We start from the raw sequence: 22,959 nt of genomic DNA on the forward strand, positions 1-22,959 counted from the left end.
TTAGATGCCTGGGTTTAACTAAATGTAGTGCTCTCTAGCTATGGCATCTTTACCAGCAGGACAGGTGAGGAAATCTTGTCTTGGGCTGTAATTAGATTGAAACAGAACACCAATCTCTGTTGTTACCTTTCTAAACTAAGTGTGGATTTAAGGAAAGAACAAGTAAGCACATAGTCCATCCAGCTGTACTGATAATTTGTGCTATTTCAGTTTTGGAGTTAGAAGTAGTAGAGTATGCAAGTCTCAGCCTCTACAGCTACAGAATTTCATAGCTAATATTGGAAAATCATGAGTCACAGTGTCATCCTGTTCCTGTTTTTCTCCCTCTGAAGAGATTCATAGTGATAGGAGCCTACATGCTTAATGATGTCTTTTGAGCATATTAACTTTGCAGGATAGGCTCACTATAACTGGTCTTTGAAAAACTAATCTGGTTAGAAAATTGGTATTTTAAATGCCTAGGAAAACGTTATTTTTCTGAAGACTCCTCAGAGACCAGTGACTTGACTCTCAGCCCCAAAGCTTTATTTAGTCCTCAGCAACCTCTTGCCACACTCACAGTCATCTCTCCTTTTCCTCTTCTTGCACTTTGTAGCCTTTTGCCCTCTATTCACAGCTTCCTAAAATATACAGCTGGGATGCTGAACTTTCTACCTTGTTAATTCTTCCTTGTCTTCTACTTCTCACTGCAAATTTGTTCCTTCTCCAGCTTGCTCTGGTGATCCTCCTTAATAAAGTATCAACTTAACTCCTGCCATTTTTTTTTGTCCAAAGGCTCCCTTTTTCATACTGCATTCTCCCCATAGGATGTTGCCCTCAATCTCTGTCCAGATATCTTCATTTTCTGCACTGTCATACCTTCCTGTCACACATTCACAGATCCTCCCATTGTCCTCTAGCTGGATTCTGAACAAGTAATAACAAGCCTGCATTCACAGTAGCTGGAAAGTGCAAGTTAAGATTTTTTTTAAGTAGGAAATATTTATTCTTCAAATAGAAGCTTTAAGGGAATCAAATCCTGTACGGTCACAGCTGGGCTCCTTCCACAATACAGATGGGGGAAAAAGGACACTGGACATTTTGAAATTTATGGGGAAAAAAAGGTGCTTCATCCTTTATTAATATAACAACTAATAACAAAAAACCTGTTCTAAATTCAGAGATGTGAGAGGTTGCCCTTTCTGAAATAGTGTGGAGCTGATTCTACTGCCAGTTCTGGAAATTTTTGTCTTTTCTAATTTCAGATGTCTTCTGTGGACCTATTTTCAGCTGCAATTTGAGAACAAAAACAGAGTATGTTAACTCCTGTTTTGTTTGAATTCTTCTTGCACTTTTTCCTCTGGTTTCCTTCTGTTGCAGAGCACAATCTGAACTCAGTTTCTGTCAGGTTGTTACTCAACAATCCTGCAGTCATCAGCCACCCAGGTATTTCTTTTCTGTTTTCTATTTTTGCTGAGCAGCTAAGAAGGAGGATTCATTTGTAGTTGGAGCAGCAACCAGGAATTTTTTGCATGTTTTGTAGAAGTTTCTTCTTTTACAGTGTTCCTTATAAATCAAAGGGAATGTACCCTGAAACAGGTGTATCCGTATTCCAGCCTGAGCTACTAAGAACTGAACAGATCCTGTGGAAGACTGAAATTCACGATAGCAGAACTTCTCTGCTTCATTTTCTCTATTTGATTTCCATAGATCTCCTGGACTACATTTGTGCATCTTTGATCAAATTCGTTAATTTCACACTGCCTAAATCAAAACTAACTATACCAATATCTCTCTACCTTACAGGAATGTAGTGAGTTGCAGACTAGATTGTTTCGGTTAGAAAAGAACAAAAGAGAGAAAAACTTCTTAAAATTCATGTGAGTTTTGTATATTAGGATTTCTATAAAGTTGTTCCTAAAGCGTGCAATGAATTCGATTCGAGTCAAGGTGCAGGATCTACTCTAGAAGAGCCCATTTTGAACTTGAAGGCCATACTGTGATATTAAATTGATTGATAGAACAGGTAATAAATACAGAAACCTGTCCTGCACCTTCAGTCATTCTGAAAGTAGATTGTAATAGATAGAAGTAGTATGTTCCTCTATTCCTTAACTATGAAATTGCTGAGAATATGTGGGAATGTCAGAGATTGAAAAGATGAATCTATGGAGTGGCAGGAAATAATATTTATGTAAGTCTCCTTCTAGTGCATGCTGTTGTACTTCTTAATAAAGATGCATATTCTGCAGTTTAATTCAATTAAAATCTTCTGGAGCTATGGAGCCTACCTGGAAATTCACCTTTTATAATTTGTCACAATACAATTTCTTAGCAATCATTTTTTGCTGAGAAATGAATAGTTCTGTGTTTCAGCCTGGAAGGTTTCCTACTTGTGCATGTTGTATGTTTTCTAGCAGTTAGAGGTCAGACTAGCAGTTGTGTTGATATTATTACCTTTATAGGAAAGATTTACTTTCAAATCCCATTTGTTCTTTTTCCATTTCAGTAAAAGATCTTTCCTTTTGAACACGCCTGCTGAATGAGAAGAAAATATGGTTCTTAATTCCCACTTCTCAGTAAGAAACCCAAGTGGAACTGGGGAGAAAACCTTTCTCTCATATTCTGAGGCTTAAAGTGTTTTTTCACAGATGAACTCTGGGATTTGCTGCCAGGAAGTTCACCTTTCTTACATGATTTGCTTTTCCCTTCTCATGTCATGGCTCTTTTTGGGCCAGTAGAGTGGTATAATATGATCACCCATTCATGCATCTGAAGAACCTAAAAGATAAGGGCCAACAGTTTTACCTCTGCATATATTCCATTAGGAGAGAGAGTAGTATTCCACAAAGAGATCAAATCTCTTTCCATCAAATTTTGCTCTTTGGTTTGGAGAAGGAGCAGAGGGAAGAGGGGAAGAGGAAGTAGTAGGGTGGAGTGTCTGTATGGGTGACATTGAGGGAGCAAGTAAAGCCTTAGGTACAGTGGCCAGGATAAGGAGGAGCACTGGCTGTCAGTGTAAAGGAGCCATCACCCCTTCCAGATTTCTGTGGAAACTTGCATGGAAATGTGACTGGAGCAGTCAGAGTACACTTCAGGTTATCATTTGAATAAAATTGCACTCCAGAAGGGTGTAAATAGCTACTTAAGGTGAAGGGGGCAGAACAAGCCAAGTCACAGGCTGTAGCTTTCAGATAGTGCAGGGAAAGGCTTTTTCTTTCTGAATCAGTCTTCGTGCTCAAACACTCCCTTATCTGAGTCATTCAGCTATTTGGAGACTTTCTTGATGTTGGGAAGATAAGAATATTTCATTTGGGTTTTCATAAGCCTGTCATTAAGCTGTCAGTGCTCAGTGAAAAGGAATTGTTTCCTGGGGAACAGGTTGAGACAGGAGACTAAGACATCTCAGGAAAGCTTCTCTGACCAAAATAGTCATTAGGCTCCATGGAAATCTATTGTCTAAAACCACAATTTGTTTTACTGAGAATCTAGATGTTTGCTTAAAGTACTAAGAAAAAATATGTAGAGAAGTTGCATAACTTCATAAAACTCTGTTTTTAGAGATATTTTCCCCTTTTTTTTTTCTGCAGAGTTCTTTATATAGGTTGGAAACTTCATCTGCATTTATGTCTGTCTATAATGTCTAAGTTATTTTTGTTATTTTTGCCTGAACTGCAGAATAATTTAAACTGAGATTAGTTTTATTTCTCTTTTAATAAGTGGTCATGAAAACTGCTTCTAAGGCCTGCACTGTGTATGCACTTGTTGATGGAGGCTAGCATACCATTTATAACAGGCAAAACAATGCCAGTACAGCAAAGACACAGTAATATTTCTCTCCTCACTCCTTTTGTGTGTTTTGTCTTCTTCCTTGTCTTCTTTGGAGGAAAATCAATATGAAATGTAGTCATCATTGTATGATTAATAATTATGGAAATACAATTATATAGGTGAAAGAGACGAGAGGGAGTTTCTAGGTGTCCCCTGGTCTGTAGTCCATCTATTCTCTTGGTGTATCTCTTAATTTATCTACAAGATTAAGGGAAACTGTGCTGAAAGCCTTGCTGCAACCAAGGCAGAAGACAGCTGTTGTTCTTTGTTCATGAAGCTGATCATCTCCCATATGGAAGGTGATCTGTTTGATCAGGCATGATTTGCTGGTGATTGGCTCTTTCTGGTCACCTTCCTTCTCTTTATGTGCCTGCAAACAGCTTCCAAAAGTATTTGTTTCATTGTCTTCCTGGCCACTGAGGTTAAACTGACTGGACTGCATTTCCTTGTATCCTTTTTGCCCATCCTGAAGGTGGTCTTAACATTTGCCTTTTTAGTGTCCCCATGTAATGAAAGTGCTGAGTCACAGCTTAAACTGGTGACTGAGCACTGGTAAGGAAGGCAGGGCCAACCAAGGGAGTGAACAGAAGGGGTGGAGCCAGGATGGAATCTATCCCTTCCCAGACCTCATTTAAGGGCTGTCAGTGGAGGCAAGGGTATCTCTGGAGATCCTTGCATACCTGAGGCCTTCTGAGAGTAAGCAGCTTCTTTCCCTATTTTTGTGCCCACTGCTGTTGTTTGATCAAATCCTCACAGGCTGCAGCCTGGGATCTTGCTGCTCTGCTGTCATTGCTGCGTCATGTTATGCAATGACTACGCTTTCAAAAGTGTTTGTTACCTTCCCCAAATTCTAGGCTGTCAATGTGCATAATTTACCCAAGATATTGGACTCCTTTCTGCTGATGGCATCAGTGAGCTTGATTCAGCCACCTTGGAGGTATCCATCCAGTCTCGTGGAGCTGCATAGTTCTGCGGTGCCTGTATCTCTTACACCGTCTTCCTCCAACAGGGGTGATACTTTGTTCCCTGAGACACTGTCGTGAGAGACGGTCATGACTGGCACCTGGAATGCCTGAAAGCAGAATTTGCAAGCTGTGATCTTAATAGAAATTTTGAATTTTTTCTCTACTGAAGTTATAATTTGCTGTCCAAGTATTTACGTATCTTCATTAGGACTTCAATAATTAAGCAAGAAACAAACAAACAAAAATGATGAAACCTCCCTTTCTCAGTTCCTATTCACTAGAGTTTGATATTTTCTGCAAATAACCTTAAACTGGACAAGATTTGTTGTTGTTACATCCTCAGATTTTTTGAAAGGTTGCCATTACACTGGAATGCAATATGGTGGTCATGTAAACAAAAAGGAAGGAGAGAATGGAAAATAAAGATATTTTCTTTAGTTTATTGTCTAAAAATGTTCAATATAAAATATATTTTAAATATAGGGACATACGAAGTTGATCTGAAGAAGCTTGTAAAATGGAGCATTATCTGAACTTTAATTTGCAGGAAACCTTAATTGGATTTAAAGGCCTTCTGAAGGTTTTTATTTCCAAAGTAAAGACTTTTTATCCTAATCTCCTCATGCAGTTCTGCATTTTACTTTTGTGACTGCACTGAATCAGAAGAATGGCTTACTTAAAGCATCTCCTGCCCTAGGCTTCTCTAGTTCCCGCAACTTGTTTTTTGCCTGCCAGGAGAGAAGCAGCACTGCTCCAAGAAAGTTAGCAGTGATTTTATGAGCAACCTAACCAATTTTATTTTCTGTGTAGGCACTCCAAAGAACTTAAAAGCTGATGGTAGTTAATAAAATAAAGTTCAGATATATGGGATAGTGGGGGGGGGGGGGGGGGAGGAGGGGTTGGGATGAGGATAGAGGCAGGTGCCAATCAGTAATCACTGGACAGGAGAAGTGCTCAGGCAATTGAAAACAAAAAGCAAAGTGGAGATGAACCCAAGCTGGTTTTATCTGTTTAGGCAAAGACATAATGATGCCCTCCCATGAGGAAAGGTCATGATGCTATCTGTGTCTCATTTCTCTGTGGTAGCAGTCAGCAAACTAAGTTTTAAGAAAAACATAAGTAAAAGATTTGGCTGGGAAAGATATATGAAGAAGAATTTCTTAGCAGAATGTGTATGAAGTACTGATATGAGATGAAATGAGGAGGAGGAGAAATAAATAGGGATGATTTAAAATGTAGCATTTTATTCCCTCAGGGAATTCTGCTAACTTCAGTGCTTATACTGGTTATGAATTTAAAAAAAAAACAAAACATAGTCTTGTTGCAGAAGGAAGAGTTATGAAAAATATTAATTTTTAAAAGGGTAGTTTTTTGTTTTGTTTTTAAAAGACAAATTTGACATTGTTAAATCATCTTCCAGTGCTTTTGGTGAATGATGAGAAGGGCAATTCAGAGTTGCCCTTGCTGTGAGCTGGGGTCATTGCCTGAGCGTTTCAGTCCTAGTTAATCACACCAATGTCTCTTCCTGTGCATCAGAAGAAATCTAGCAGAGTGGAAGTCCCAGCATTTGCCAGGATTATTAACATGAGTGTGTGTCTCTTGGGAGATGTAGTCTATCGCGAGACCCAAGTGACAGTGGTAATGGAAGCACAAAGTGCTTAAGCTGTAGCTGTAATTTAGCATCATGGCAATGAAAGTGGTTGCAGAACAATGTCAAAATATACAAGATACAACCAGATGATCTCAGTTGATTCTAAATGACCTTGACTCTGAGAAAAACATTTTGTTTCAGAATTTTTGTTGGGAGGAAAAAAGCTTAATTATTTACATAAAATAACCAAAAACATGTTGGTAAACTAAGGCAAAAAAAGTGAGTGAAGATGACAAGTCATCTCCAAACTGGCTTTCCCAAGTAAATGTAGCTTCAGAAAAATTATTGTTTCAGCTGTGTTATGACATGTTGTAGTATTTGCTTTCAATATATAAAAAGCTGAGGAAACTGTGTTTAGATAGGAAAAGAAATGTGAAACAGTTTGCTGAAGCTTATTGAGATTTATAAAGAAAGAAGCAGGGCATTTATTCAACACTATAAAGTTCAGATTTAATATGGGTAAGCTGTAAGGATCTCCACTGGAGCTTGTGCGCTCCATTCAGCTATCAGCTGTTACCCTGCAATTAATACTTCTGTTTCACAGGAATATTTATTAATTTGGGGTGGTACTTCATTGGGATAACATTTATATAATTTTGATAGAGAAAAGGCCTTCAAAGTAGCTTGTATGAATTTCCCTCTTCATTGGCAGTCTTTAAAACAACGTGCTCTATGAGTCACAATAATAGAAAACAATTAGCTTACTCCTGGTATCATATTGCAAATATATCAAATTGGCATTTGGTTATTATTTGCTTTAGCCTGTGGACTAAAATGATTCCTAATATCACAGAATCACAGAATTGCCAGGATTGGAAGGGACCTCAAGGATCATGAATCTCCAACCCCCCTGCCACATGCAGGGCCACCAACCATCCCACCTAATGCTAGACCAGACTGCCCAGGGCCCCATCCAATCTGGCCTTGAACACCTCCAGGGATGGGGCATCCACAACCTCTCTGGGCAGCCTGTTCCAGTACCTCACCACTCTCTCTGTAAAGAATTTCCCCCTGACGTCCAACCTAAATCTCCCTTCCCTCAGCTTAAAACCATTTCCCCTTGTCCTGCAGTTATCTACCGTTTCAAAGAGTTGATTCCCCTCCTGTTTGTAGGCTCTCTTTAGGTATTGGAATGCTGCAGTGAGGTCACCCCGCAGCCTTCTTTTCTCCAGGTTGAACAAGCCCAGCTCCTTCAGCCTGTCCTCATAGGGGAGGTGCTCCAGTCCCCTGATCATCTTCGTGGCCCTCCTCTGGACCCTCTCCAACAGCTCCCTGTCTTTCTTGTACTGGGGGCTCTACACTTGGACGCAGTACTCCAGATGGGGCCTCACAAGAGCAGAGTAGAGAGGAACAATCACCTCCCTGTCCCTGCTGGCCACCCCTCTTTTGATGGAGCCCAGGATCCCATTTGCCTTCCGAGCCGCAAGGGCACACTGCTGGCTCATACTAAGTTTTTCATCTATCAAGACCCCCAGGTCCTTCTCCACAGGGCTGTTGTCAAGGACTGCTCCTTCCAGTCTGTAGGGATGCCTGGGATTCCTCCGGCCCAAGTGCACAACTCTGCATTTTGCCGTGTTGAACCTCATCAGGTTCACCCGGGCCCACCTTTCTAGCCTGTTGAGGTCCCTCTGAATGGCATCCCGTCCTTCAACCGTGTCAACCACACCACTCTGCTTGGTGTCATCAGCAAACTTGCTGAGGGTGCACTCAATTCCATGAGATGTTATGATGGATGCTGAACAATGAACTGCAGGCAGTTTGGAATTTGTTCTTCAACATACATTAGACCAATGTCCAGCCAAGTTTAGAGTGTCCCATAGGAAGCATGACCCCTTTCCTGATCTCTGAGCAACATCATCCTGCTCTGCACCACTGAGTAGCATGAACAGGAGATCCTGACTTGGCCTTTCTTTTTTGAGGTTGTTCATGCCTTTCTCCCATCTGAGTTTGCACTGTTCTTGCTTTTGTTACTGGGCTGATCGGTTTTGCATTAAGATGGAAAATGGAAAGGAACTACATCCTGAAATCTCTTCCTCTTGATACGGAAAGTCTTCATGGATAAGAACATGAAAGCATTGTATTAGGTTATTTCAGTGAAAATGATATATTGAACTCTGGAATAAAGGGTCTCTTTCTTAGGCATTAGGAAAAGAAAACCATATTGTCTTAATAGACTGTGTTCTATGCATAGCAGTTCTGCTTGTAGACAGAAACTTGAAATATAATATTGTTTTCTGATAAATGACTCATCTTTCCATTCAATTGCAAATTAACAGAAAATGTTAAACCTGTTGTTCAAAGAATATACTTCTAGAAAGGACTGTCAAATAAAAAATTGGTCGTGTTGCCTCATCCTGGCTGTTATGTCGACTTGTCTGTAGCTGTTGCAATTCTCCCGTTATATGGTATGCTCTGATTGAGTGTGTCCAGTGTATCTTGGAGACATTTCAATTTATAGTAAGTAATGGCTTTTCTGCTTCTTGCAAACGTTATGGCAAATAAGAGGAGAGATTGGCTGGTCTCAGTCCTGTTCTCTGAAGTTTCCCCATATTGCTGGAGAGATGATTTTTTTTTTCCCCCCCAGGTAAGCCGTTTTTCTACATAATTCCTCAGTATGTGATGCCAGACCTTCTATTCCTTGACGGACTGAGATGTTCCCTCTTAGTGATCCTCCACTGTTACTTCTTTTTTCATCTCCTCTGCTAAGTCTGTCTCAAAGAAGTGGCATGTTAAGGCTGATGGTGACTACTAGGGTTTTCGAGTTACTCCTTCTTGCTTGGTGGCCATGAGGATCTGTTCCTATTATAAGCTTCCCAATTCAGAAGACAACACTGCAGGTTGGACTGAAGTATAAGAAAGGAGAAACAAAAGGATGGCTTTGAAAAGGAATTACAGAGCATTGGCAGAGCAGCCACAGGGAGACTGCGAGATGGCTTGAAATTCTTCATTTGAGTCTTCATTCAAATACCAGGGAAAGCTGCTTGTTACTGCTAGAACTGTTAAATTCTAAAATTGGGGTATCTCAATAAAAAAGATAGATGAAATGCTCCTGCCAAGATGTTGGAGATTCAGTGGAAAGGATTTGGCAATAATACACGATAAGCAAATTCTTGCTTTTTCACCCCTTGCTTTTTGCCTCTGCTTCTCCATCCAGTTGCTGTCTAACATCACCCTCAGTGGTGTTAGCACAAATCTTTGTTAAGGTGCTTTGTAAATCAATTCAACTCACAACTTGAGCCCACAAGAGTCTGGCCTGCACAGGTTGAAAGGGCAAGTTTTTTTCCTAAAAAAATAAATTAATCCTGAAGCTGTTGCCAAAACCTCTGCATTTAGCTATGGCTTGACACTAGGAATTCAAGATTAGTGATTGTTTTCTTCCATGAAAAGCAGTGTGTTCATTGCTTTTGTCTTTGGTTAGAACTGAAAAATGTTGCAATTAAGGTTTATAATGGGCTCAAAATATGCTTCACAGTTAAACTTCACATCTTGCAAATTTAAAAGAATCAGTTTGCTATTAAAAAAAAATAATAATTCCTATGGTGTACAATTGATCTAAGAGCTCAGATATGACCAAAGATCATCTCTGTGCTCTGTAGAGGTTAGTGGCTCTAATACCTTTCGTGGAGCTGTTGACACCTGGCTGTCAGGAGCTTGTCAACTCTCTGTCCCCCAGCTGGAGGACTAGCACTGCAAAAGTGCTTTTATTTGCTTTCTCTTCCAGTTCATCATTTGTCTTTTAGTTCAGCTTTCTCTTACCAGTTTTCATTTTCTTAATTTCTGATAATGATCTGTTTGTTCTGTGAAATACTTAATTTCCCTCAGTCCTTGTAAGTGCTGGCCTAACATGAATTTGGATCCTGGAGCTTTCTAAACTTCTTAAAAACAAACAAACAAAAACCCACTAAAGAAGGCCTCACTGATTTGTAAGAAGCAGGTCATCCACTCTCTTTAGAAATGTTTTTTTTTTTTTTTGTGCTACTTTAGTTTGAGTACAAGATATTACTATATTGCATTCAGTCTTTTCAGTCTCTCAACTTAAATGTGAAATGTCTGTCTTGATGATGGTAGCCTCTTTATTGTATATTGTTAAGAGAAGTTGTTGCAGAAAGTAATTTAAGGTTTTTTCAGCATTTACGTATTTCGAGCTGAGGACAGAGCCTACCTACGTGGAACTTAAGTGCATACTGAAGATCTGGAGCCTAATAGAATTGACTTAAAATGCAATTTTTTTGTGTTTTTCTTGTTACAAATTAATTAACAGAAGTCTGTTGAGCAAGTTCTGAATCTCAAAATTAAAGTACGTGAGATATGTAATACAGGGTGAGCCTGCTCTGGGTTTTTTAATGCAATGAAACTATAAACTAAGAAGCACATCACTAGTATTTCAGTTTCTGAATTACTAAAGCTTACTTGACATTTATAACCTGCCAGCTTTGTCTCCAAGGTCACATGGTTATATAAAAGTCAAAAAGTGCATAATTTCCTGGAAAATACAGTAAGAAATTCTATAAATAGGAATTGAATCATAATTCATTTTTTCTTGAATTATATGGATAAATCCTTCCATTTAGAATGCTCCTTCATGGCACACTGTTCCTTTTGAGATATTTGATCAAATGCTAATGCTTATCTAGTCATAACTATTTTACCTTGGAACATAATTTCTGATCTTTATAAGAGAGGAAAAAGTTCCTAAAACAAAAAGAAATGAAGAAGTTACGAACAGTCTGTACTTGTACATAAGCTTGAGATCACTTGTGCGCAGTAGCACAGCACCTACTGCAGCATTTTATATTTTCAAAATGCAAGGAATTTGTGAATTCCAGTTATTTTGAGATATTGCATCTCTGGTATGTTTTCTTACTAGCTTTCTAAATCATGATTAGCTACATCTATGTTAGGACAAGAGCGCTGAGGGAAAGCTGCTGCTTTTGGTTGGAGAGCTGTTAGGCCGAGCGCATAAGTAGATGAGGCATTGCAGAAAAAAATCTAGGAGCATGTCTGACTTCATCTGAAATACGGTGCGTGTCTTTGTTCATGTATTCCTGTAGCTCTCTGTACCACACAAAGATTTACTACTATAACGTTCACAGCTTAGAGTGGTGTAGTCAGGACAGAGGAATGTTAATTAGCTCAGGAGCCTAGAAACCTTGATTGCAAGCACTTTCCTGCTTGAGGGATGAGGACTGTCCTGATGACCTGAGCTGGCTCTACTTTTGCACAGGGATATGAATCTCATGTGCCATGGGAAGTTAACACATAAATCTAGTTTTCCACACATATTTTTTATCAAATAAATAAGATTTTAACTGTCAGTCATTGAAAAAGAAAACAAAACAAAAGAATAAATTTTATTTAGATCAGGAGGATATGAATTTTGAATGGAGAGCTTAAGGAGCAGAAGGTGTTTTGTGATACAGGAAAGTACATACACTAAATCAAACCTGGTAATGATTGCAACAGGTTTCTTCAGGTGTTTAAAAATAAGCTTAAAATGTTCTTGAACATTTAGAAGATCAGGAACCATATTATCCTTGAATTAATTATTTTCCATTTCTTTCTTGCATTTCACAGGATCAGAGGAGTAGAAAGAGACCTCTGGAGATCAGCTAGTCCAACCTCCTGCTGAGGCAGATTCCCTAGAGTACTTTGCACAGTTTCTGAAAAGTGTCCAGGTGGATTTTGAATTCTTCCAGAGAAGACTCCACAACCTCTCTGGGCAGCTTGTTCCAGTGCTCTGTCACCCTCAGAGTAATTATTTTTTTCTCTCATGTTCATATGAAACTTTTTGTGATACAGTTTGTGCCCATTGGCTCTTGTCCTGTCATTGGGCACTACCGAAAAGAGCCTGGCCCTATCCATTTGATACCCACCCTGTAGGTATTCAAAGCACAGAGGAAGTATAAGATGTCATAAGTGCAGCCTGACCATCTTTTGTGTTGCTGCCCTTATGTTTTATTCAATACTGAATTTCTTGAACTTTTCTAAACGTGCCTTGTCATCTCTCATCAGCTTCTCATCTAAATGTTGGAGAGCAGGAGAGTAGAAGTCAGTCCCTGTATATGAAAAAGAAGAAAAAAATTTCTCCATGACAGTATATGCCAACCAAAAAACATAATCTCATTGCATTTTCTTGTCTTTGTTTTGGAGAAATGTATTTGAAAGACTTCCAGTATTCTAGAGCTCTCTGCTGCCTCATTATTCAGAGTTTCTGATGTTCTGAGGAGAGTTCCTTAATGCAGCTTTCAGTAACTCCAGGGGATTCTCTTTAGTTTTCACTTCCTGCTCTTTCTCCTTTATCTGACGAGTAAGTGTCTGTGATTCTTGAAGAGCTGTGGGGAGAGAAATCTACAGAATGCACTGCTGATCTTTTACAGAAACCAAGTCATTAAATTTAAGGAGTGCATTTGCCTTACAGTTTGTGAGAAAATCTGGTTTGCAAAATATTATTTTGATTTTTTAGTTTGATTTCTTCAACATATCATTATTAGTGCCCTCCTGGAATCCATATTTTGAACAGTATGGGAAAGGAACAACTGTATGGTAAAAAAAGTAAAATAGCTGTAGATAAGCACAAACAAACTTAATATGGAAACTGATCACTGTTTCTTTATTCTTTTTTTTTTTTTTTTAATTCTTATTTACATATGCATATAATCCTAATGAAATTATAGTATTGCAGCAATTATTTTGATGAAAGCTGTGTTACACAGATTGTTCTGAAGGTAACGTCTCCTGTTTATTTCCATGGGAATGACAACAGCTGCAAACAGCACAATAACACTGTTTGATAGAGCAAATTCTCAGCTACAAAACACTATTTTTCAACATAGTCACCACCATTTACTATGCATTTTTGCTGGCAGTGAACAAAAGCCTGCTTGCTGCTTTCATAAAAATCTGCACCAGTGAAAGTGACTCATTTTTGTTGTTGTCACTGCAGAAATGCACCTCCCACCACCTTACTGTGTTCACATCCACTGCTTGGTCCCTGTAAACATTTAGCAACATCACTGAATGTCTGTGGATGCAATTTTTTCTGCATGGAAGAATTCAGTTCCACACCTTTTTTTCATATGCACTTCCATGTCAGATGCGATTTTGTCAGACGGCCCCCCTGCTGCCATCTGTTGCATGGCAACAGCATGTAACAGAATATTGGTGGGAACGTTCAACCACTGCTGCTATACCACCATCATCATATCTGATATTGTGGGCCAACATAATAAAATAAGAGGTGTTACTTTTAGAGTAGCTCTTGTATTTTACAACATTTATGGTTTTTCTTGCTGTTGTACACTTTGTTTTATGAAATAGGATTCACTTCTTCTTCCTGCTATAATATGATCTAAGCAATGTCAAAGAATGGAACACAACTCACAAAAAGAGCAAAAAGTGGCTGTCTGACAATGTATCATTAACTAACGCATTAACAGCCTCTGTGAATCTCTGCTTCTAGTCATGGGAGAAATGGAACACAACTACTTAGCTTCTCTGGGGTATTTCAGAGGTCATTAGTTAATGTGTTTAAAACAGTATATGAGTAAGTATATTCATATAACAAAAAAAGGAACTTTTAACAACATAAGCAAGGGTTATACGTGGCTGTGCTGTGTTCACAGTAACTGTTGTATTTCTGATTTGCATATACAAATCCAGAAAAAATATTTCCATTGTAGTAACTTCTTGGAGCCAGCTGTAATCAGAGATCTATTCTGATTGGTACCATTACACTTGCATAGTTCCCATCTCTTAAAGATGAGAATGCAGCAAATCTACGATCTCTGCTGGGGGTTTCAGAAAATGGCATCTGTCCCACTATTTTTAAAAATGCATACCTAATACTTAGTGTTTACTTTTTAGTTTTATTTCTGTTTTCTTCAGTGATAGAAGAGGGAGAGATGTAATAATTAAAAGAGTCAGAATTCCTTAAAGCTCTCTTTTGGGGATCAGGAGGTAGTAAAACAGAGGATTGAGATAATTCCACATAGTAATGCTCTTTGCAGAAGGAACATGGCCAGATAGGTGTTCCACTAATTAGTCATATTTTTATTAATGAAACACTAAAAACACTGTCTCATCATAGGGCAATGAAGAATATTCAAATCTCTCAATTTCCCTGCAAAGCAGCTGTCATTTTGTTAGCTGACACTGGTATCGAGCAAACCAGGTTTTCAAAATGGCAGCACAAGGTTTCTTCCTTCCTTGCCCAGACCAGGATTATTTGCATTATATTTGACCTTTCTCTTCTGTCTCTTTTCCCATGTTACTGAAAGACGGTGTCCAACAGCTGAAAAGCAGTTAAACTCTCAGAAATGAAATAAAGATTTTATTTGGAATCAGGAGTGCATTCTGTTGAATTATGATAGAGGGCGTGAAAATGTTCTCACTGAGGCACTCGTAGTAGAATGAGTTCTGCTTGCTCACAGCAGTTTCATGTAATGGAGGAGCTGATGGATGGGGGAAGAAGGTTTTTTTATTTCTAATATGACCATGATTTCTGTGTTTTGTTGACATCTTAAAACCTACATTGATGCATACATCATTAAGATATATCTTAAATAATTTTTGTATTGACTTTCTACATACAAATCTTATGGACTGGCAGTGGCTAAGCTGTCAGGTGCCAGGAAATGTGTGGTTTCAACTCATTTCTTACAGAACTTTGCCCACTCAACAAAAGCCTGCCTTCTCTGCAAACTGTACTCGGGTTCCATGTTAGCCAGCAAGCCTGCTGGCAAATCCCATTAGAGGACACTGATTTTCCAAGGTATGCCAGGAGACCTGCGTATGTCGATTTACATTTCTTTCAACTATTGGTCTTCTGCTAGTTGTAAGGAAATAAATATATTTTTTTGAGGATGAGGATGAGGATTTTATTTCATCAGTGTTGAAGGTAGGTAGAATATCACCTGTGAATTTTTTGGCTCAGTGCATTTAGAGATCACAGTTACTGTAACTTTAAGCTTTTTTAGAATTTCTGGACACAGCACGCCCCTGAAGGTTTCTTGAATATGCACGTGTAGTTAATTATAAGCTGAAGGCCTGCTGATAGGAGGTGAATTGGAAGTCCTACATTAACAGACTTACTGAGACATTAATCACTCAAAGACCTACAGACTGTTCTCTTTGCGGCTGTCATGCATTGAAACATTTTTCTTATTTTCTGGAAAAAAGCTACACTTTGCATTGCCTTCCCCCTTTCTATTGGTAGCAGCATTCAAGATACCTTAACGCCTACCCAAGTTCAGCAGGTTTACTTTAGTTTTCCATTCCAACCAAATAATCTTTTACTGTCTGTTGAGAATTCTGGCTCCTATCTTAGAGCTATGTATTAACACACACTGCTTGTTTTCATATGGCTAGTGAAGCTTTTAGATTTAAACTAGCTGGGCTTCTGCATTTTCTCTTTTCAGAAAAATGAGACCACCTCATACTGCATTTGTTGATTCCAAGAAAAATCTTCCCATCTCTTCGGTTGACACTCAACTGTCAGAAGGTACAGGGGCAAGCCGAGTAGTCCCATTGTTCACTTGAAGCCCCTAGGCCTTTCAGCCCCTGGTCCTAAGCCATCCTACATGGGAACAGTAGAGGCAGTCAGCTATGCCTCATAATTTCATGCTTCTCCTGTCTTGCTGGAAGCAATTGTTCCAAGGATTAAAGAGGTCAGGAGTGTGCTTGCATCCCCACAGGGACAGTCAGATAAAGAAGGGAATTAATCTACCCAGTGTGGTAAGTTTTAAGGGGTGGCAGAAACACCACTGGATCTCTTTCAAATGCTTTATGTCTCGCTGTTTTTTGTCATAAGAAATTGGATGTTTTATCCTTTTCACATATTTTACATTCTACATTATCTTTCTGTTGCCTTTCCTCGCTCTTTCTCCAGAAGCAGGCAAGCTCCAAACTGGTGTCTTCTCTGCCCTTCTCACATTGCACACATGAATCCTTGTGAAAGGCTGGCTAGTTTCTCCTTGCTTTGGTTTCTGTGTGTTTCTATAGGGAAAATATGATACTTGTCAGCTAGTGGCATTTGTTCCATGAAAATAACACACAGCAGCATCCTGCCATGCTGGGAAACAGTTGCAGCTCTGCTGAAGTAGCTGCCTCAGTATGGGCATGTATGCTGTCTGTTTGAGGACTGTGGCAGCAAAGGTGTCTTGCACTGTAGTTGAGATTCAGACAGTGCCACAATTGCTCCTCCTGTGCTGAGGCAGGACCTGCTGCAAAGCTTGTCACTGAACACCAGTTTTCTGGCTTGCCAGCTTAATGCTGTGCATTGAGGGGTGTAAACTTCTTTGAGGACTCCTTTGGTTGTGTTTTTTTCCCTGTTCCTAAAGGTCCTGATCCTGCCTTTCTGCCTTTCACTTGACAGGAGAGTTCTGTGTATCAGAAGAACAGATACTTTCTGTCTGATTTCAGTACATGGATAGAATAAACAGGACCAGTTCTCTTGTCTAGTGGATTGCAAGGTGCCATCAAATGCTCTAAGCATGGGCAATAGAGAAGAGAGAGAGAAGCAAGAAATTAAAAAAAAATAAAAATAAAAAATTGTTTAGCCTATTGAGTTTCAATGCACCGATGAAATTAAAGATGTGCAAATGAAACTATGGTACTTGTCTTTTATGTTTCATTATAGAAAGATCATTTGATTATGCTATCTTTAGTTTTGAAAACAGATATATATATATACTGTATCTTGAAATCATTAGTATAGACTCTCATGTTTATCTAGTTATGCTTTTAAGACTTACTGGAGGAATCAATAGGTTGGAAAGATGCCTTGTTTCAGATATGACTTTGCTCCATTGGATTTGGTGTGCAGATGTTCGACTCATTATTATTTTTGTTGCTTCTGTGCACACACGCACTCCTTGAACTGTATTGATTTGCTTCATGCAATTTTTATGTATGCATTAATGTTGGAAAAAAACTGTTGTCCAAGTATCTACCTCCACTGACCACCAAAGTTAAAAGGTCAGGTTGTAATGAACCACTACACTTAGGATGATTTATTTGCTGATGATTTGCTAACAAGAAATTATACATAGATGTTTTCAGGCAAAGCAACCACATTAGAAAGAATTACTTTTATTGTGATGATATGCTTAGTTTGTGGAGTCTGTTACACATCCTAGGGGGGAAAAAACAGTTACATGAAGATACAGTGTTCAGGCATCCCCAGTATTGAGTTCATTTTAAGCTCATTAAGCATTAATAGGTTGAGGAAGCAAGCTTATGAGATTGAAATATTCTGTAACCACTTTATACTGATGCTTCTGACCTCAGCTGTATAAGTTTGTTGAAACAACAGAAGTATCATTTCTCTGCATGCTCCAGGATAGCTGTAAATTCGCTAGAATCCTAATTAAAGAAAACTATGTTATAGGTGATTGGACATTTGCATCCAAGACGATCAATTTATATTTAGAAATGGCTAAATATTTCTTGTCTTAAGGAAATCTTGCTGTCTATATTTTTATTTAAAGCTAGTTCATTATATCTTATATCATGTTTAAAAAAAAAAATCATATGGATATTCTGACCCTCTTGTTTACAGAAATTACATTGCTAGGTAAAGTACATCAGGTGTGAGAAAACTCATCTAAACTAGACTAAGTAGAAGGAGATGCCAGAGAGACCATTTGTGGATCTAGGCATGTATTAACGCACATTCAGTCCTTTACGCTTGCACTGAATAGATCTTTCTCCTTTTTTTTTTTTTTCCTTTTGTTTTGTTCTCTTAAATTGAAATGGCAAATATCTCAATAGATCAGCTTTTGAAATCGCCATTGTCCTAGCTGAGTAGGGTAGAGAAATCTTAATAATTGTGCAAACTGTAGTGAGACATTAACTTGCCCTGGTATACTCATCCCTCACTGCTTGTGCTCCATTTTACCATCACTTGTTGACATCCTGCAGTCATGGACCTGCTTTGGGCAGTAGTAGTAACAGCAATGAGGGAGGTTCAGATATGCATTCATCTTCCCTTTGCTTTGGCTTTGGTAATGATCTAACTTCTGGCATTACACCATTGTAAGATGAATGCGGATTTGGCATCAAAGTATGTGGAATGTGGGGACAGTTTTCTTAAATATCTGCTCTCATCTTGGGGGAAAAAGTCTTTGCTTTATGCTTTTGTTGAGGATGTGTGGGTTTTCTTTTGCAAGAGCAAAGTATTGGGTTGGTAGGAATCCTGCTTTTTGTACTGCTCACTTGTGCTTTGGCATGTGCCCCTGGCACAAGACCATGGCTTTGTTTGTATTGCAGTGCTGTAGATTATCCTTTATGTCTGATCTAGAGAAGACTATCACAGGCATCTGTGATAGTATCTCTGTATCAGAGCTTTACTCTTAAAGCAGCTTTTGTACTTGTGTCAGTAGAGATGCTCAGCATGATTCCTGACTGGATGTCCAAAAGGTAGCTTTTTTTCAGAATACAATTGAAGATGAGTCAGCAGCAGTAAGATGTGGACTGCTTTAAAGATGCTGTGTTCAGTAATTCACATGACACCAGTGATTACTTTCCTGCTCAGATTAGCACCTAAACTGTTAGAGTTGTCTGTAATTAAGCATTTGAATTGGACTTTAGGAAGTCTGTGTATGGGCTTTTCTTTTTTTTCAGTGGCTTTCTAATCTCCAGCCAGTTTTGGAAGAAATAGGAATTCTAGGCTCTGAAATAGTCTTTCTCTTCCATCAGCTCCATAGGGCTCAGCCCGCTGGAACTCCTGATCATTGTTCAGACTTCTGACAGTTTTCTGTTAGGAGATGTTTAATTCCTTTTTGCTTAATTGGTTGAGGCATTGATAATACCTGGTTTTGAATTATTATTTTTTTCCCCAGAAATGAAGTATGAGCTTCTACAGAAAATGTAGTTTTTCTTTATTTGATTGAGTAAAAAAAAAAACCATCAAAAAGGAATGAATATGGTTCTTTGTACTTTGAAATAGATATCTAAATGTTGAGCAGGCATTACTTGAATCACGTCTTTTAACACTAAAAATCCTCAAGTTTCTTAAAATTTTTGCTACTTCTGCATTTTCTTCATAAAGACCAGACAATATCCATTAAATTAGAAAAGAATAAATTCCATTATGAAATCACTTTTTAAAATACATTTTTAAAAATCTGAAAAAAATAAAATTAGACAGTATTTCCTTAGTTGAAAGGAAAACATTGTAGCAGTTTCTGTAATGGAATATCCTGGATATAACCTGGGGTTTCCTCTTGAATTTGGGAACTATTAATAACCTTCTAAAATTTGCTATGAATGTGGAGATTCAGGGATCTGTCTGAACACAGTGGTTTGCAGCATTTTTCCTTTTATTTGTCATGATCACAAAACATCAATTTATTCAAGCAGTTAAACATATGTACAATTCTCTTTGAAGATCATTAGCATGGAATCAACTGAGTGCAAGATTATTGTATTTTTTCTAAATTTAGCTGAAGAAAGGAAAAAGAAATGGAGGATACATAAATCTGATCCCATGATAAGCAAATACCATAATATTTCTCATGTCTTTTTGCTGTGGATGAGGCCCAGAGCAAGCTAATTCCACACTGAAACTGGCTCTGCTAAATATATGCTGCTTGACTTCAACTGTTTTATTACAGAAAATAGAAAGTGTATAATTTCTTACTTTTTCTTCTAACCCTGGAAGATTAGGCAATAATGAAGATAAAGAGCAGATTGCTTTAGGAATTCATTTTGATGATGTTTGGTACTTCGATTGCCACCACATCAAAATGATTTTGAATATTTTTTCCTGTATTTTTGAAGAGAAACATTTGAGATGGTCTTAAATTACATGAGGATTGCAAGAAATACTTAAGGAAATCTGGCTGCAGATGTGATTTTAGGGACATTTTAAAATAGTGTGGTTTTTTTTTTCTATTATTCTTCTAGAAGGCACCTAGCGTCTGGCCAAAACAAATAGAACCCCACTTGGATAACTCAGAGAACACAAATGAAATAACAAAATAAGTTTATTTTCGTATTCAGAACTCTCAACAACTATTTTAGCAGGAGCCTGCAATCATAATGCAAAGCAGTGACATATTGTAATACAATTTGGAAATGTTCTAAACTACTGAAGAGTGGAAAAAATTAATTACTGCTAAATATTGTGATAATCCTCAAGTCTGCTACGCAAAGTACTTTATAAATGTACCATTTTTGTCTTGCAGAATACTAGGTGAAGCTGAGTAGGATATGATCTTCTGAAAGTCAGTTCAAAGCAAGAATCTGCTAACTGGGAATGGTCTAAATGCTGCTTTTTGTTTCCTTATATTCAGAAGATTTCTTATGGCTTCTAGTGACTGAGGACTTCTGCCATTAATACATCTGCTTTGCCAGACACCTATCGTACTCTTAAGCATTTTGTCATCTTCATCTTCATCCAGCTGAACTAACACATAGTCTTTCACACACTTCTAAGTTCTGCAAATTTGTCTTCCAGCATTACTCAGTTTTCCCCAACCAGAATAAGATGTGACATTTGATTATAAATTAATTAAGTATCTAATAGTTTAACCTGTTTGTCCAAATTCCCAAGTGGCCAGGTCTTAGACAAGAGCAGGTTTATAATAGGCCTGGGCAAGCCTGCTAGATTCGTTTAAGCTGTGATGTAGGTCATATCTGAAAGTAGGCTAATACCTGAATTCGCGGAACCAGAATACCCACAGATATTAATTTGTAAAATAGTGTCCTTCAGATGTTTTTCTGCTTGACCTACTTTCTCAAATTATGTGATACACTTGATGATTTGCTACAGATTTCTTTCAAAATAAATTTGGGTGTTTCATTTGATGGTAGATACTGTAGTTTCTGATAGCACTGAGATCTTTCTCACATGTATCTTGCAGTTTGTATCCCTCATTGATGTGCCTGGACTGTAGTCCATTGGAAATATGCATTTAGTGTTTCCATGTAGCAATACAGTTACTGTGAATACTGGCAGGGTGGTAAGATCTGGGTAGGTGCATGAGGTGGAGACGTAGATAATGACAGTAAGTACCAGAGACTCTGAGTCATTTTTCACTGTCAGGAGTGATAATTCCTTTGAGATCACAGTCCAGTTAAGCATCTTCCTGAGCTGTTGCACTGAACAATGTACACCTTGCAGGGGTTGTTCCAAGGACAGTTCTTCTGTTCAAGTCCAGGTTGGAAGGGCCTTTGGTACCTGTCCTGGTGGGAGGTACCCTTGCCTATAGCAGGGAGTTTGGAACTAGATTGTCTTGAAGGTCTTTTCCAACCCAAACAATTCTATGGCTTAGTGATTCTGTTCTATAAGTTAGTCTGTTTTACTGTCTTTACATGGTTTCCTTTCTCTCAGAAATGCAGAAGAGTTGATGATAACAAGGAATCTTAGCTGAAAGCAAAAATGCAACAAATGACAGATTTCTGTTTCTACATATTTGAAAGGATTTGAGGGGGAGCTGGATATTTTCATGGCTTTTGAGCACTTGAGCTCTTTTTGTTTCTGCTTCAAATTCTGTAGGTTTAGTAGGTTTGTTTCAAAGGAATTTTTTAATATTTTTTCAATTTATTTGTATTTTATGTGAACCTTTCCCTTGTAATTGAAGCGTCTTGAGCATGCTGTCAATTCTGCAGCACTTCAAAGATGTGTGGGGTGGTTCTACCCATTAGCTTGACAGAGAGAGGGTTCCTCTAGCAAGACTAATTTCAGCCTCATTCGTCATTTTATAGCGTTCAGAATGGCTGGGGACATGCCGGCCTAAAAATATTGTATCTAAATAAAATACTTAACTGGAACACTTCATGTGGGAGTCTAGTCATGCCAGCTCCCTTGTATAGTCAGTAGAAAGGGCGAAGGATCTCCAGAGGTAATTTCAAGCAACCTAAACTCTTTGTGGATTATCAAGAAAGCATATGACATCTATGCTCCTTAGAGTTACATGGCATTAATTTTGGCCTTAACATCCAACAAAACAAGTGGTGACCTATACATGGTTCTGCAGTCTTGCAGAGCAAGTAATTGTGCTGTATATTCCAAGAAAAAGAGTTTTTTTTACAATGGATATATTCCAAGCCAAGACCATTGAAAAAAAACGAGGATGTTGGAAAGTGATGGCTGACAAGAAATGAAACTGCTTGGACAGTGGAGTAGCAGTGGAAAAACAGCATTTGAGCTCACATTATTTGTAAGGAGTTTCTGCTTTGTCCTGTAAGGATAAGTGCATATATTTGGCTTCCATTTCATAATGTATAAGTGCTCTTCAGCATCATTAAGCATCTCCTGTTAGAAGTCTTGACCAGAACAAGCCATGTTCTAACTTGTGAGCTCTGAGTGCAACTGTAGTATAGTATAAAGGCTGAACTTAAGATCTGTAGACTTCCCAGATTAATCGTTTGTGTGTGTGTATTAAGTTCATGACAACATCTTGAAAAAGAAAACTGATTTTAAAATTACCTTTGACTGATCTAAGATGAGCTGCTATAGCTGACAGACTGGGAAAAGTTCTTGCACTGTAGTTCCTTAATGACTGATTGGTCTAATCTGAAAAGCCTTAA

At 38.3% G+C, this 22,959-nt stretch overlaps 1 protein-coding gene across 5 annotated transcripts in view; it reads left to right on the top strand.

Moving 5' to 3' along the window:
* The window catches only part of FAR2 (fatty acyl-CoA reductase 2), a 149,626-nt gene that overhangs the window by 32,950 nt on the left and 93,717 nt on the right, over window positions 1-22,959 (top strand). For 2 of the 5 annotated variants that reach the window (XM_090147926.1, XM_090147921.1), the window contains exon 2: window positions 12,001-12,177. The exons of 2 other annotated variants lie outside the window; for them this stretch is intronic. The gene's annotated coding sequence lies outside the window, so the exon portion shown is untranslated. Of the gene's footprint in view, window positions 1-12,000; window positions 12,178-15,905; window positions 15,926-22,959 lie in introns of those variants that run through there. One more of the 5 variants, XM_090147944.1, reaches the window with a different exon arrangement.

Source organism: Phasianus colchicus, chromosome 1 (assembly GCF_987193195.1).
Source record: "Phasianus colchicus chromosome 1, bPhaCol1.hap1.1, whole genome shotgun sequence".
NCBI classification, from domain to species: Eukaryota; Metazoa; Chordata; class Aves; order Galliformes; family Phasianidae; genus Phasianus; species Phasianus colchicus.